Source organism: Eschrichtius robustus (genome assembly GCF_028021215.1).
Source record: "Eschrichtius robustus isolate mEscRob2 chromosome Y unlocalized genomic scaffold, mEscRob2.pri SUPER_Y_unloc_1, whole genome shotgun sequence".
NCBI lineage: Eukaryota > Metazoa > Chordata > Mammalia > Artiodactyla > Eschrichtiidae > Eschrichtius > Eschrichtius robustus.
Window position 1 is genome coordinate 905,447 of NW_027175152.1, and position 13,129 is coordinate 918,575.

Below are 13,129 nucleotides of genomic sequence, written 5' to 3' on the forward strand. Positions count from 1 at the left end.
AAGCAAAATTTTACTATCAAGTATTGAGTCATAATTTATTCTGCTCCCAAATGTTGCTGATATGATTGCTCTCACATGGTGTCCGCTGTAGTATTTTTTTAAAACGGGCAAAAGAAAACTAAGTAATAATAAAAGTAAGGAAAAAACATTAAGAGAAAAGAATGAAAATATTTAAAACATTTAGGAATCCAAAGCCTAAGTATCTTTGAAATAGACATATTTGAAATTTTTAATCTTCACTTTTCTCATTAAGCAAATACATATGTTTTGACTAAAAATTCCAAAATTAACAAAATGAACAAATCCACTTAAGACAATTTCTCTCATCTCAATTTATGTATAATAAACATAATTTTTAATTAGTAACCTGAAATAACCTGACAAAATACTGTATTTGCTGACAGATTATTTTTCCCTACTATAAAATTATTCCTTCTAGGAATTAACTTGCAAACTCGAATCTAATATTAGAATATACACAGAATATATATTCTATATATTAGAATATATATTCTAATATTAGAATAATAGCAGAATACAACTACAACTTATTTTTTCCTGAATTTCTCTGGAATTTGTCTACAGTTTACATAGACATACTATGGATCAATATGTATATTAAAATTCACAACTCTTAAAAAACAATATTATAGCTTCCATTTTCAGTGCTTACATTTTATTTTAACAAACTGATGTCTGCTAATCTTTGTAATATTTCTCCAGTTACGAAGCACTTAGAATTTCTGCATGTACTGTTATAAATAATATAGTGCTGATCATTTCTGCTAAAATATTAATTTATCTTTTTAATAGTTTTCCTTTAGGTAAACAGCTCGGCACTGAAATCATGCACCAAAGGTTAAGATATCTTAATACATTTGTGTATAGTTTAGAAAAGTGTTTTTAAAATGACACTTCCTAGTCTCTTAGCACTGGTATTAATTTCTTGCTGATGAAAACCACTCTAACAATATATCTCCATATTTGTCACATTCTTACTAGAAAGACATTACTGCTCTCATGGCTTTGTTGACATTATTGATTACTCTTTTTCATTTTGAACAGGTAAAATGGGCCCTTTGTTTTAATTTAATATCTTTCTGGGAAAATAAATACTATTGATGAATTTTACTGATAATGCAGTAATTAATGCTATAAAAATTGAATGGTGTAATCAATTACAATCAATTAATAATCAATTGATAATCCAAATAAAGAATTAATACCTTAACCATTGAGAGGACACCATCGGGAAAGCATTATTGGAAATAATGCATTATTGTAGGTGCCATAAAAGGCATGAGAAAATGCTCCAGTGATTTAAAAATAATACACAAAATAGTGACTGTCACTTTCTAAACAGTTATGAGACTCAATCAGCCATTTAGATAAAAGGTCTACATATATTGTATTACCTAGTCAATTTTTAGAACTCCTATAACAATATTACTATTATGTCCATTTTCAAAAAATGAAACAAGGTACAAAGCTTTAAAACTTGCCCACATTTTTGGGAATCTATTTCCAGAAAAAATGATTTAAATGTAATAATTTCCCCCGATGTATTGTTGTTATAGAAAACCAACTTTAAAAAAAATATATGGCAAAAACATTACTGAGATGTATTTTGAGCAAGATTTGAAAATGTACTCTTACCTATTTGGCATACTACTTAAGGAACCTGTAGGCTGAGATAACAGTATTTGCAGAGGCCTGGCATTATTACAAACAGTGGAGGAGAAGAAAAAGGAGAACAATATACAATGAGATTTGCTGGGAAGAAAGTACAGAAGTATGTAACGTTAAAAGTAAAAGGCAAATGCGGGGGATAACGTGCATTTCCATATAATCAGTAGGGAGAGTTCAGGGATTTTTTGATAGGTGAAAAATGGGGAGGACCAGATCATGAAGCATTTTGCTTGCTATGCAAATATGCTACTTACTTTATTTTTTAGTGGAACTGTTAAAAATAATTTTAACCAGAAACATGACTGTCTACAAGATATAATGCATATGGTGATTTAATAGGATACAAAGTCAGGCGGACAAAAAATAATCTAAGCTTCAAAATTTAGTAGTTACATTAAACTGGGTAAACTACCTAAACTCTTAAATTTACCCAGTCTACAGAAACAAGATGATAAAGAATTATCAGATAGGGTTATTGTGAGGTTAAATGATGTACTGAGCACATTGAGCACAATGCCTAAAACATAATTCAGGATTCACAACACAAGTGTGGAAATATTGTAATTACTTTTATATTAAGTGGGAGCCTGAGGTTAATTTTTAATCCTGCCTTTTTTTAGAGACTGGTCAAAATCATGAAACTGGTTTTTTAAAATTATGTTCCTTTGCATATTTTGCATAAAGTAAATTATCATTGTATACTTTCACTAATAATATGCCTAAAAGAGCATAGGAAGACATGACGGAACACACACACGATTGTAGTGAAGAATAATTAATAACAAAAAGAAATGAAAAATAATTATTAGAAATCTTTGGTGGATAACAAATGATTTAACAGAAGACAGTTTACCAATATTTATTCAAGAAGAAGTAGAAACCCCAGACGGAATTTATAGTGAATTCTAGGGGATAGCTGAAATTTTGCTAAAAAGCTCGTATACTGATGATAAACATAAATAAATGCTGTTACTCAGATGACAAATGTTGTGTCAATACTGTTTACAGACATAACCTCTAAAGATAGCATGCACGAAATGTATGACAATACACATGGTAATGAATTAGAAACAGGGCCACTTCCTTTATGGAAATAAATACTGCAGACTAACTGGTCAAATAAAAATATCTAATAAATATTTTGTGCTGGCTACCATAGAAAGTGCTTCATTTACTTATGAATTTAACTATCTCATTTGATTATTGCCACAATTTGCCACAATCCTATTGACTACTATTCTTATCCTCATTACACAGATTAAGAACATTTTTTCTCAGGTATGTGCAAGACTTTTTTGAAGAAGAAAACAGTAAAATTCTTTGAAATACATGGAGAATGACTTGAGCAATTGGAGATGGATGTTCTAGCATGAGTCCAGTATGACCTTAAATAATATGTAAATAATATAAATAATGTGAATGAAAATTATAAGGTTATCATATATATATGTATACATGTATTTAGGTATTTATGTTTATATATGTATATATCTGTATGTATATATACATATTTACTTACATATAATATGTATATACATATTACGCATATTGCATTCTCAATTAGATTTTGAGAGTTTATTTAGAAGAATTAACATTCAGAAATCATTTAGAGAATATTCTAACAAAAGGCCTCCTTTCTGGATATTAAAGAGGATTATAAAGCCATGGTAAATGACATGATTTAGTGAACACAAAAAAAGTAATAATCAGAAACCATGTCCATAATAATAAAGGAACAACTGGTAATTTTAAAGCGTTCTTGATAAAACAGAAGCCAAAGCATAATCCATACATTTTGCTATTGATTTTTTAGGAAATATTGTGTGTAGAGGAACATGTTGAGTGAGACTGCATGGATAGATTCAAGAAGCAAAATTCAGACTATAGGAGATTATATGGGATAATCAATCTGGTTTTATAATAAATTGAAAGAAAAATAAAGAATTGAAGAGGAAAACTGTTTTAGAAAACAATTAAAAACATTTGAACAATTGCAAAGTTCAAGCCTTATTTGGATTTTATTTCAGAGAAACTGAAAACATTTTTAGTTTGCCATCTATGAGAAAAATGGAAATTTGAACATACTTGATATTTAATGATATTTTAGAAATTATTAATATCCTTGTGGGTCTTTTTCTAGTAATGCGATGGCCTACAATTGTCCATTACATATATACTGATTTGGCTTGACCAAACTTTAATCAGCCTTCTCTCCTCCTCACAGTGTGCTAAACTTTGACCTGCCCCTCAACTTCGGGGAATCACTAATATACTAAAGTCAGAACATATTCCCTAACAGCTTATTCTGAGAAACAGCTGGCAGAGGAAACATTTTCTATTAAAATACCCCTATTTTACCTCCTGCTCACCCCTCTGCTTCTGTCCCACTAGGTTTCTGCTAGCCTTGCTCATCCTTTACTCTTAAAGAATACTTTTTTTACTTGATTTTGAAATACTTGCAGATTCTGAAATCAAAGTGTTCTATTCAATCGTCTTTTTTTTTTTAATGTTTTTATTGAAGCATAGTTGATTTACAATAGCGTGTTAGTTTCAGGTGTACAGCATAGTGAGAGCATTTTTTTTAATATAAATTTATTTATTTATTTATTTACTTTTGGCTGTGTTGTGTCTTCGTTTCTGTGTGAGGGCTTTCTCTAGCTGCAGCGAGCGGGGGCCACTCCTCATCGCGGTGCGCGGGCCTCTCACTATCGCTGCCTCTCTTGTTGCGGAGCACAGGCTCCAGACGCGCAGGCTCAGTAGTTGTGGCTCACGGGCCCAGTTGCTCCGCGGCATGTGGGATCTTCCCGGACCAGGGCTCGAACCCGTGTCCCCTGCACTGGCAGGCGGACTCTCAACCACTGCGCCACCAGGGAAGCCCCCAATCGTCTTTTTGAATAAACTCTTTCCTTACCTAGGTCTTAATTTGTTTTTCAGTTTTCTGGTGCTATGGCGCAGATGACGTGTTGAGAGCCTTTTGATCTTTATCATCCTGACTAACAAGTGCTGCCCAAACTGGAGGGGTTCCAACCCAGGATTTGTGTCTCTCAACTGAAAAAGTGTAATTGTTACTCTTGAGTAGAACTCCACCCTAACTGAGGCCTTAAACTGAGGTGTTCTCTCTCTATTGCCCAGGAGTGGATAGCACCATGAGACAGATAGTTCTTGATAGATAGTTCTTGTTTCCTAAGAACATAGCACCAAGCAGGTGACATCAGGAGTTGGTCAGCTTCTACCCAAGACACTGGAACAAGGTCCCCAGCTTCCAGGAATTCCTTATCTTTCTACCCTCACCATTTTAACTGTCTTTCTTTGCTGATCTTTCATCTCTGTCCACTCCAGCATCACTTTTGCTATGCATATAACTGATCCTATTACAACTGTAGCTCTCCATAATAAGCCTCACATTGTATTACCTATTTTTTAATTAATTTTTCATAGGAGTAGAGTTGATTTACAATGTTGTGTTAGTTTCTACTGCACAGCAAAGTGAATCAGTTATATATACACATGTATCCACTCTTTTTAAGATTCTTTTCCCTTATAGGTCATTACAGAGTATTGAGTAGAGTTCCCTGTGCTATACAGTAGGTCCTTGTTATCTGTTTTATATATAGTAGTGTGTATATGTCAATCCCAATGTCCCAATTTATCCCTCTCCCTCCCTTCCCCCCTTGGTGTATTACCCCTCTTTATCTTCTTCCTTCCTTCCTTCCTTCTTCCTTACATGAGCTGTTTCCCCTGTAAGAATTACTCTGTCCCTCCCAGGAGCCCCAGATGTATAGTATTCCTTCAGATGATTCAGAGCTAAATCTCACAGTCCTACTTCTGATTGATTTTATCTACCCACTTTCCTTTGGAAACCTGCAGTTTTCCTCAAATTCCTATACTGTCTCAGGTTTAAGGGCATCCTTTGTGTTGACACTTAGTGGGGGGACCTTTAGATTTTCTCTGTAGACTAAAATACTTTTTAGAAAAAGCAATGCATATTTCCACTGTAACATAACGAACAGCTGTTTAAAAGATCTAGGTATTTTAAATTATACTACTTTGCCACCAATACAAATACTTACACTATTATTATGGGGGGTCAAAGTACATATTCCTTACCTTGTTATTTTAATACAGTATACTGAGAAGGCGCTAAATATAATTTAACCTTTACTTGGAACTGTGTCCTGCCATCCAAAACTTGGGAACTTTCCTCTTCCAAAATGGATGGGACAATACTTTCATCAAAAGGGTCATATGAACTCTGAAGTATAAATCCATCTGACAACCATTTTCATGCACTCTAGGTAACTCCTAATGAGACAGATTTATGACAACTTTGCATATTAGTATCTTTCTGCCAGATGGGCCGGTATCTGTTATCTAGCTAATTAGTCTCTATCAAATCTTTAACTAGATTATCTTCTTTTCTCACTTTAACTACACTTTTACCTCTGATTTAAGTTTTCTAGGAACTTGATGAATCTTCAAAGACATGTGACAACTACAAATTAGGTGCAGAATTCCACCTAACCATGGATGTGACCTCTCTTGCTCACGAGGTTCTCAAGAAGCCTTAGAAAAAGAGAGTAAGAGATTGAGAGTTAACTTTAAGAATTGACTATTGCAGGCCCGCCGGAGAGCGCCGGAGAGCGCCGGACGGCGCGGAGTCGCGACCGATGCCACATTAAGGAGCGCGGATCCCGGGACACCGTCAGCGGCGGCCGCGGCCGGACGCGGCGTAGCTGCGCGCGGCGGAGGCGGGCGCGGCGCGGCGCGGCGCGGCGCGGCGGGGCGTCAAGAGAGGCGGGGCCGGCGGAGCCAGCGGGCGAGCGAGCCAGGAACGGAGACCGCTCGAAGCAGTATGGACAGGGCCATACCAAGCCCTGCTGGCCACCCCTACAGCTGCCAAAATACAAGGCTTTACTCCTTGGATCCATATGTCACGACTAAAGGCAGCCCCTCCTCCAGAGGACAAGAATCCTCAACCCAGCAGTGATTCACCAGATGCCTCGTGGTTGCGAGCCTTTGGACAGCCTCCGCTTTCTCTTCAAAAGACAGGTGATGCCCCCCCGCCACCCCGCAACCCTCAAGCCTCGATAGCCTGATTTTTTTAACTTGTCACCCTCCTTTTCTTTTTCTTTTTCCCTCCTGTGGAACTGCCTCTTGGTATTTTTGTCTTAACTCAAATATCCCAAAGGTGGTATAACTCTAATTCCACCTACACCATCCGCTCCTAATTTAAATGTGCACTATGAGTCAACTCAGTCTAACCTTTTCGTCGTCTCCCTCCGATTGGCCTCGGATTTCTGCCTCAGCACTCTGCTTTTATTGCTCCTTATTACAAGATATAAACCTCCAAAACCCCCATCTATTGAATCTAACCCCAACCCAACAACGACAATACATGTATCAGTTAGCATGGGACAAAACCTGCCAAGGCGACTTTGAAGATTATACCCTGGACCAACTTTATCAATACTTAAACATAGCCTCCTAAAAACCGTTCTGATTCTTCTCCCTTTTTCCATTCCTGTGCATACATACAGTCGACACCCATATTTACCGCCAGTTCAGGAAGCCCTCAAACTCCTCAACCAGTCTTCACCAGGTTCATACAGAAACTGTTGGATGTGTACCACTGTCTCCCGTCAGTACTGCCTAAAGGCAATTCCCATTCCACCAGATGAATGGAACCAACTTGAATCCTATTTAGCCCCCTCATGTTTCAATAGACCAGGATGGGCCGTCAACTCTAGAGTAAAACCTGCAGTGGACCATATACTTCTCAACCGCATACATCAGAGGCCTCACTGTAACCTTCAAGGGCCCATATTCTCCTCAGTCTCTATGGCACAACCGGCTCCTCTATGTGTATCCTCTCTCTCGACCAGGGCCCCCTGTAGGTAAATTCCTCAATATTTCCCAGGCCTGTAATCATACATTCACTCTTTCCCCTACTCAAACATGGGTTTCCCTCGTAACTGACGACAAAACAAACTATCCCCATACTTACTATTTTGATTCCCCTTTCTACAGCACGTACTTCCCAAAACCTCCCAATGTCACCACCGATTGGACTCAGGCTAGCTATTTTGGGACCTCCATCTGCCCCACCCCATCCCCAAGTTGTCCCTATCAGAACCACAATTTTTGGATCCAACCCTCTAATATTAAACAAGAAGACTACAGAAAACTCAAGACATCCAAGGACTATGACATAGGGTGGAACCCTACTATTCCTTCTTTTAACTGGGCTTATAACTTTTTTCCCGTTCCCCAAAGATTGCTTGCCTCTCCCCTTTAGCTGGAATGACTTTAGCTACCACCTATGGGGGCATAGAACATTCCCGTACTCATTTAGGGAAACCCTACTTCAACATCACTTTAGACATCTGCTTAGACCCTACAAATCAGCACCTATTTCCTTTGCTGATCCAATGCTTATTTATGCCTTCCAGCCAACTGAATGGGGACCTGTACCCTTGCATACATTATTCCTAACCTTACCCTTAGCAGTGACCGTATCCTGCTTCCGTTATACTCTCAATCACATAAACAAAAGAAGGCAGCCCTCACTGTAATATCAGTCCTAGGGATTATCATTGGGATAGGAACAGGCTCAGCTGGACTTTTAAACTCTATTTTCACTGCTTGACAGCTCTCTCGAACTCACACAACAGATTGTCAACCTAGCAGCTCAAATTAACACTCTACAGGAACAAATAAATTCTCCAGCAGGAGTGGTTGTACAGAATAGGAGACCTTTAGACTTACAGCTAACCAAGGTGGGACCGGTGCAATGTTAAAGGAGGATTGCTGTTTTATTTGCTTATTTAAAGAGAGGGAGAAATGTGGTGCTCCTAAGTACAAAGAACAAGATAAACTCAGAGGGCCAACATCGCCGTAACAGAGAGTTACGGGACTCATCACTCTGTCACGTAGCAACCATTACATCTTTTAGCCCTCCCAGGCATTCTGCCCTGCTCCTTTCCCGTCCCATATAAGGAAGGGTATTTGTCCTGTTCTTCCTGCCTGTGGCCATTCTGTTGTAGCTGGAAGTACCTTCTCTGCATGTTTGCTGAAACCTCTCTGATGTCTATGCCATCACCAAAACATTCAGACTACAAACTGGAAATATCATCAGATGGATTATCCTTAGTGTCCTCATTCTGCCATGTAAGGTCACTTTGGGCTTCACGTCTTAAAATTTTATCAGTTGGCTCCCTTGAAACTCAGTTGTTGGTTTTTACATTCTTTTTGACCTTAAATAATCATCCTTTTATTTATATTCCTAGGAAAACTTTTCATTAACAGCTGTTAGTCCAAAACACACCCAACAGATGATACAACTAATCTTTTGAGGGCAAAAACATGTGGGTCAGCTGAAGTGAGTTCAGGGCTCCTAAATTGCATTTAGGCTCCTTGGGGTGGGAATGGATATCTTCAGAGCTGGCGTAGGTCTCTGGAGCCAGTGGAGTGTCTAGGGTCCCCTGGGGTCAATTTGGGGTTACCAGAACAGGGTCCGGTTCCCCTGAAGTGGGTTTATGCTCCTCTGAGGTGGGTCTGGCAAATTGTGAATTGCTTCTGGAAACTTCTGAGCTGAGTGTGGCCCCCTGATGGATCTGAGATCCCTGATGTGTTCCCTGAGATGCCTGGAATGAAGCTGGTTCCCTGATACAGGTTTTTGTTCCCTAACAGTAGGCCTGGGGACCCCCGATGTGGGCCTAGAATCCCCTGAAGCGGTACTTGGGTCTCCGACACTGAGGCCAGGTCTTCTGAGTTTGGTTTTAGGTCTTCTGAAGTGAGTCTGTTTCCCTTAATGTGGTTTTGGAGTTCATGGTGGTTGTCTGGACGCTATGAGGTGGACAGAGGTTCCTAGGTGTGATTTTGGGCCCCATGAAAAGAGAATGGGCCTCCTATAGTGTGTTCTTATGGTGTTGGGTTGTGTCTGAATACCTGACATGGATCTTCGGTTTGGGAACTTAGTCTTAGAGCACTTAATTTGGTGATTTAGGAATTTCTGAATTGGATTTGGGGCTTCTGAATGAGATATAGAGCTGTCTGGAGTGTAGTCTGGTGATGCCTAAGCTGAATTTAAGTCTCCTGATGTGGGTATGGTGACCCATTGAGGTGGGTCTCAGATCTTTTGACCTGAATTTGAATCCTTTGAATTGGGTTTGGGACCTGGCGTATTGTCTAGTAGGCCTGAGCTGTGTTTGGTCCCTTAATTAGATCTGTGATCCCTAGAGTTTTGTCAGGATGTGCTGAGCTGAGCCTGTGTGCCCTGACATGGGTCTGGGAACCTAAGAGTTTAGTCAAGGGTATTCTGAGCTGTGTATTGGGCCCCCTTTTGTGTTGTCTGGGGATGCCTGCAGTGTTAGAAGTCTGAGTTGGGTCTGATGTCTCTCTCCTGATCAGAGTCTGGGTCTACTGTGGTCTTTTGAGTTGGTCTTGGACCCCATGAAATGAGTCCAGGTTATCTTGAGCTAAGTGTTGGTCTGCTGAGCTGGGCTTGGTATCACCTTCGGTAGGTCTCAGGTTCTGCATGTGGGTCTGGGTCCTCAGAGGTGGGTGTCTGGTCTCCGACCTTGGGTCTTGGGCCCTGAGCTCAGAAGTGGGTCTGGGGGTCTCTGATATAGTATGGGTCTTCTGCTATGGTTCTGGGGTCCAGTGAGGTAGGTGTGGAGTCCCTTAAGATATGTCTAGGGTCCCCTGTGTTTAATAAGTAATTAGTCTTGGTCCAGTAACCCAGGCTCAGCTGATTCTTGAATTTAAATTAGACCCTTGTTGTGGCCCTGGGGCACTTTATTTGGCTGTGGGACAAACTTGGTGTATTGTCTGGGGATGATTGAGATGATATCTGGTCTGCTTAGGCAGATCTAGGGTCTCCAGAGATGGGTCTATGGCTTCCTGAGCTAAGTCTAGGTTTCCTAAAGTAGGTCTGGGGTCTCCTAAGCTGAGCCTGATTTTCCTTAAGTGGGTTGTTGCTTCTCCAAGGTTAGTCTGGCATCTCCTAAAGTGGTTTTATGGTCTCCTGAGCTCAGGGATCCCAGAGGTGAGAGTCTTGGGTTCTAGTGTACATGTAGGACCCTTGAGGGGGTTCTGGCACTCTTAGGAATTGTCTGAGGCTGTCTGAATTGAGGCTAGATCCCCTGATATGAGTCTACGCTTCCATGATTTGAGTCTGGAACTCCTAAGTTGGTTCTTGGGCCCACTGTTACGTTACTGAAGATGTCTGAGCTGAAATCTTGTTGCCAAGATGAATCTGGTGCCCTCAGAGATGGTTCTGTGGTCTGAGATGACTCTGGATTTCTTGAGGAAGTCTGGGGGTCTCGAGCTAAATCTGGATCACTTGGTATACATTAAGAGCCACCTAAGGTGGATCTTAGGCCTTCACAAATGTTGTATGGGTATGCTGGCGTTGATTCTGGGCACCCTGAAGTAAGTTGGGTGTCTTTTGATGTTGGACTGGGGTCCAGGTGGTCTGGGGCCACTTAAGGTATTTCTGGATCTCTCATGATGAATTGGGGTTCCTCTCTGGGTTTGGGTCGCCAGATTTTATTCTAGGTCCCCCTAATATGAATGTAGGTCCCCTTGAGTTTGATAAGGGTCCCCTTAGGTGGGTCGAGGACTCCTCAGGTGGACCTAGGTTCCCCACAGATGGAATCTGGAAGTGTCTGAAATGAGTCTGAATACACTGACATAGGTCTAAATCTCCTGGGCAGAGTCTGTGTTGCCTGATTTTGGTCTTTGATCTTCTGAGGTGGGTCTGAGGTCTATCAGGATACATACGGTTGGGTCTGTTTTCTCCTGAGCTAAGTCTGGGACCATTATGGTTGTTGTTAGGGAACATGTACGTGAATTCTGAGCACACTAAGATGTGTCTGGGGTCTCCTGAGCTGAGGCTAATTCCTCTGAGATTTGTCTAGGTTCCCTTAGGTGGAGTCCCTGAAGTGGATCTGGTGCCATCTAGGGTGTTTTCTGTGATCTACTGAGCTGAATATTGATCTCCTGAGTTTGTTTGGTGACCCCACAGTGAGTCTCAGCCATCTTGAACTGAATCTACATCACAAAAAGTGGACTAATGTTCCCAGATGTGGATATGGGTCTCCTTAGGATAACCTGGTATTCCCTGAAATGTGTGAGGTCGATGTGAGATTTTCTGAACTGAGTCTGGTTTTCCACAGCTGAGTATCAATTCCCTTGTGGTTGGTTAGCATCACCTGAACTGGCTGAGAGGTGTTTATAGCAGCACTGAATGTGTTGTCTGTGTCCCCTGAGCTAAGTGTGTGAGTCCTGTGAGGTTTGTCAGGGATCTAATAAGTAGGTCTGGTGTCTCCTGAGCTGAGTTCAGTTAAGTTGTGAGGGGCTGAGGCATCTTCAGATGGGCCTGGGTTCTCAGGTAGGTGACCCTGGGGTATTGTCTGGGGATGCCTAAGTTGAGTCTAGCTCCCCTCAAGTAGGTCTTAAATGTTCTGAGATCTCAGTCACTAGGGTATAGGGTTCACTGTCCTGGATCTGGACCTCTGAATTTGGTCTGGGATGTTGTCTTGGGGATGCCTCAACTATCTCTTTCCCTGAGATGAGTGTCAGTCCCCTGAACTGAGTCTCTGTCTCCAAAGATGGGTCTGGAATATAGGGCCCCTGAAGTTGGGTCTGCATCCCCCTGGGTTGTTGTATTAGAATCCCTGAGCTAAATTCCTGAGATAAGTCTTAGGTCTCTTGAGCTGAGTCTGGTTGCTCCAAGGTCAGTCTAAGGTCTCTGGATGTGAATAGGTAACCCCTGATGTGAGTCTTGTAGTATTGTATGAGTTCTCCTGAACTGAGTTTGGGTCACTTGAGTTGGACCTGGGTCCATTAAGTGGGACTAGGATACCCTGAGCTGGATCTGTAACCTCCTTTGGTGGGTCTGGGGTTCCCTGAGCTATAATGCTCATTTTATGGTGAGTCTTGGGCCAACTGAGATAAGTCTGAAGCGCTTGAGATATCTGGGGCTGCCGAGGTGAATCCGGGGTACAGTGAAGTAGATTATCTATAAATGCCTAAGCAGAACTGGGACTGCTAAGGTAGGGGTAACGTCAACTGTGGTGAGACTGGGTTCTCCTGAGCTAAGTGTGGGTCCTGGGGGGAGGATCTAGTATTTCCTGGAGTGTTTTCTTGGGGTTTCTAAGCTGCATATGTTGCTAGGAGTGGGGTTTTTCAGTCTGTTGAACTAAGCCATGTCCCTTGACAGGGTCTGAGTTGTGCCTGAAAACGTGTTCCCTGCTGAATGTATGTGGCTTATGGAGTGGGTCTGGGAATCCACTGATTGTTTCTAGAGATGAGTGAATTGAGTCTAAGTCCTGTGTTGTAGGTCTGGGGTCCACTGGGGAGGATTAAGGTCTCTAAGGCAGGTCTGGGTTCTTTAAGTTGAGTTTGAGTCCCTGAACTGAGTCTGGATATTCTGCTT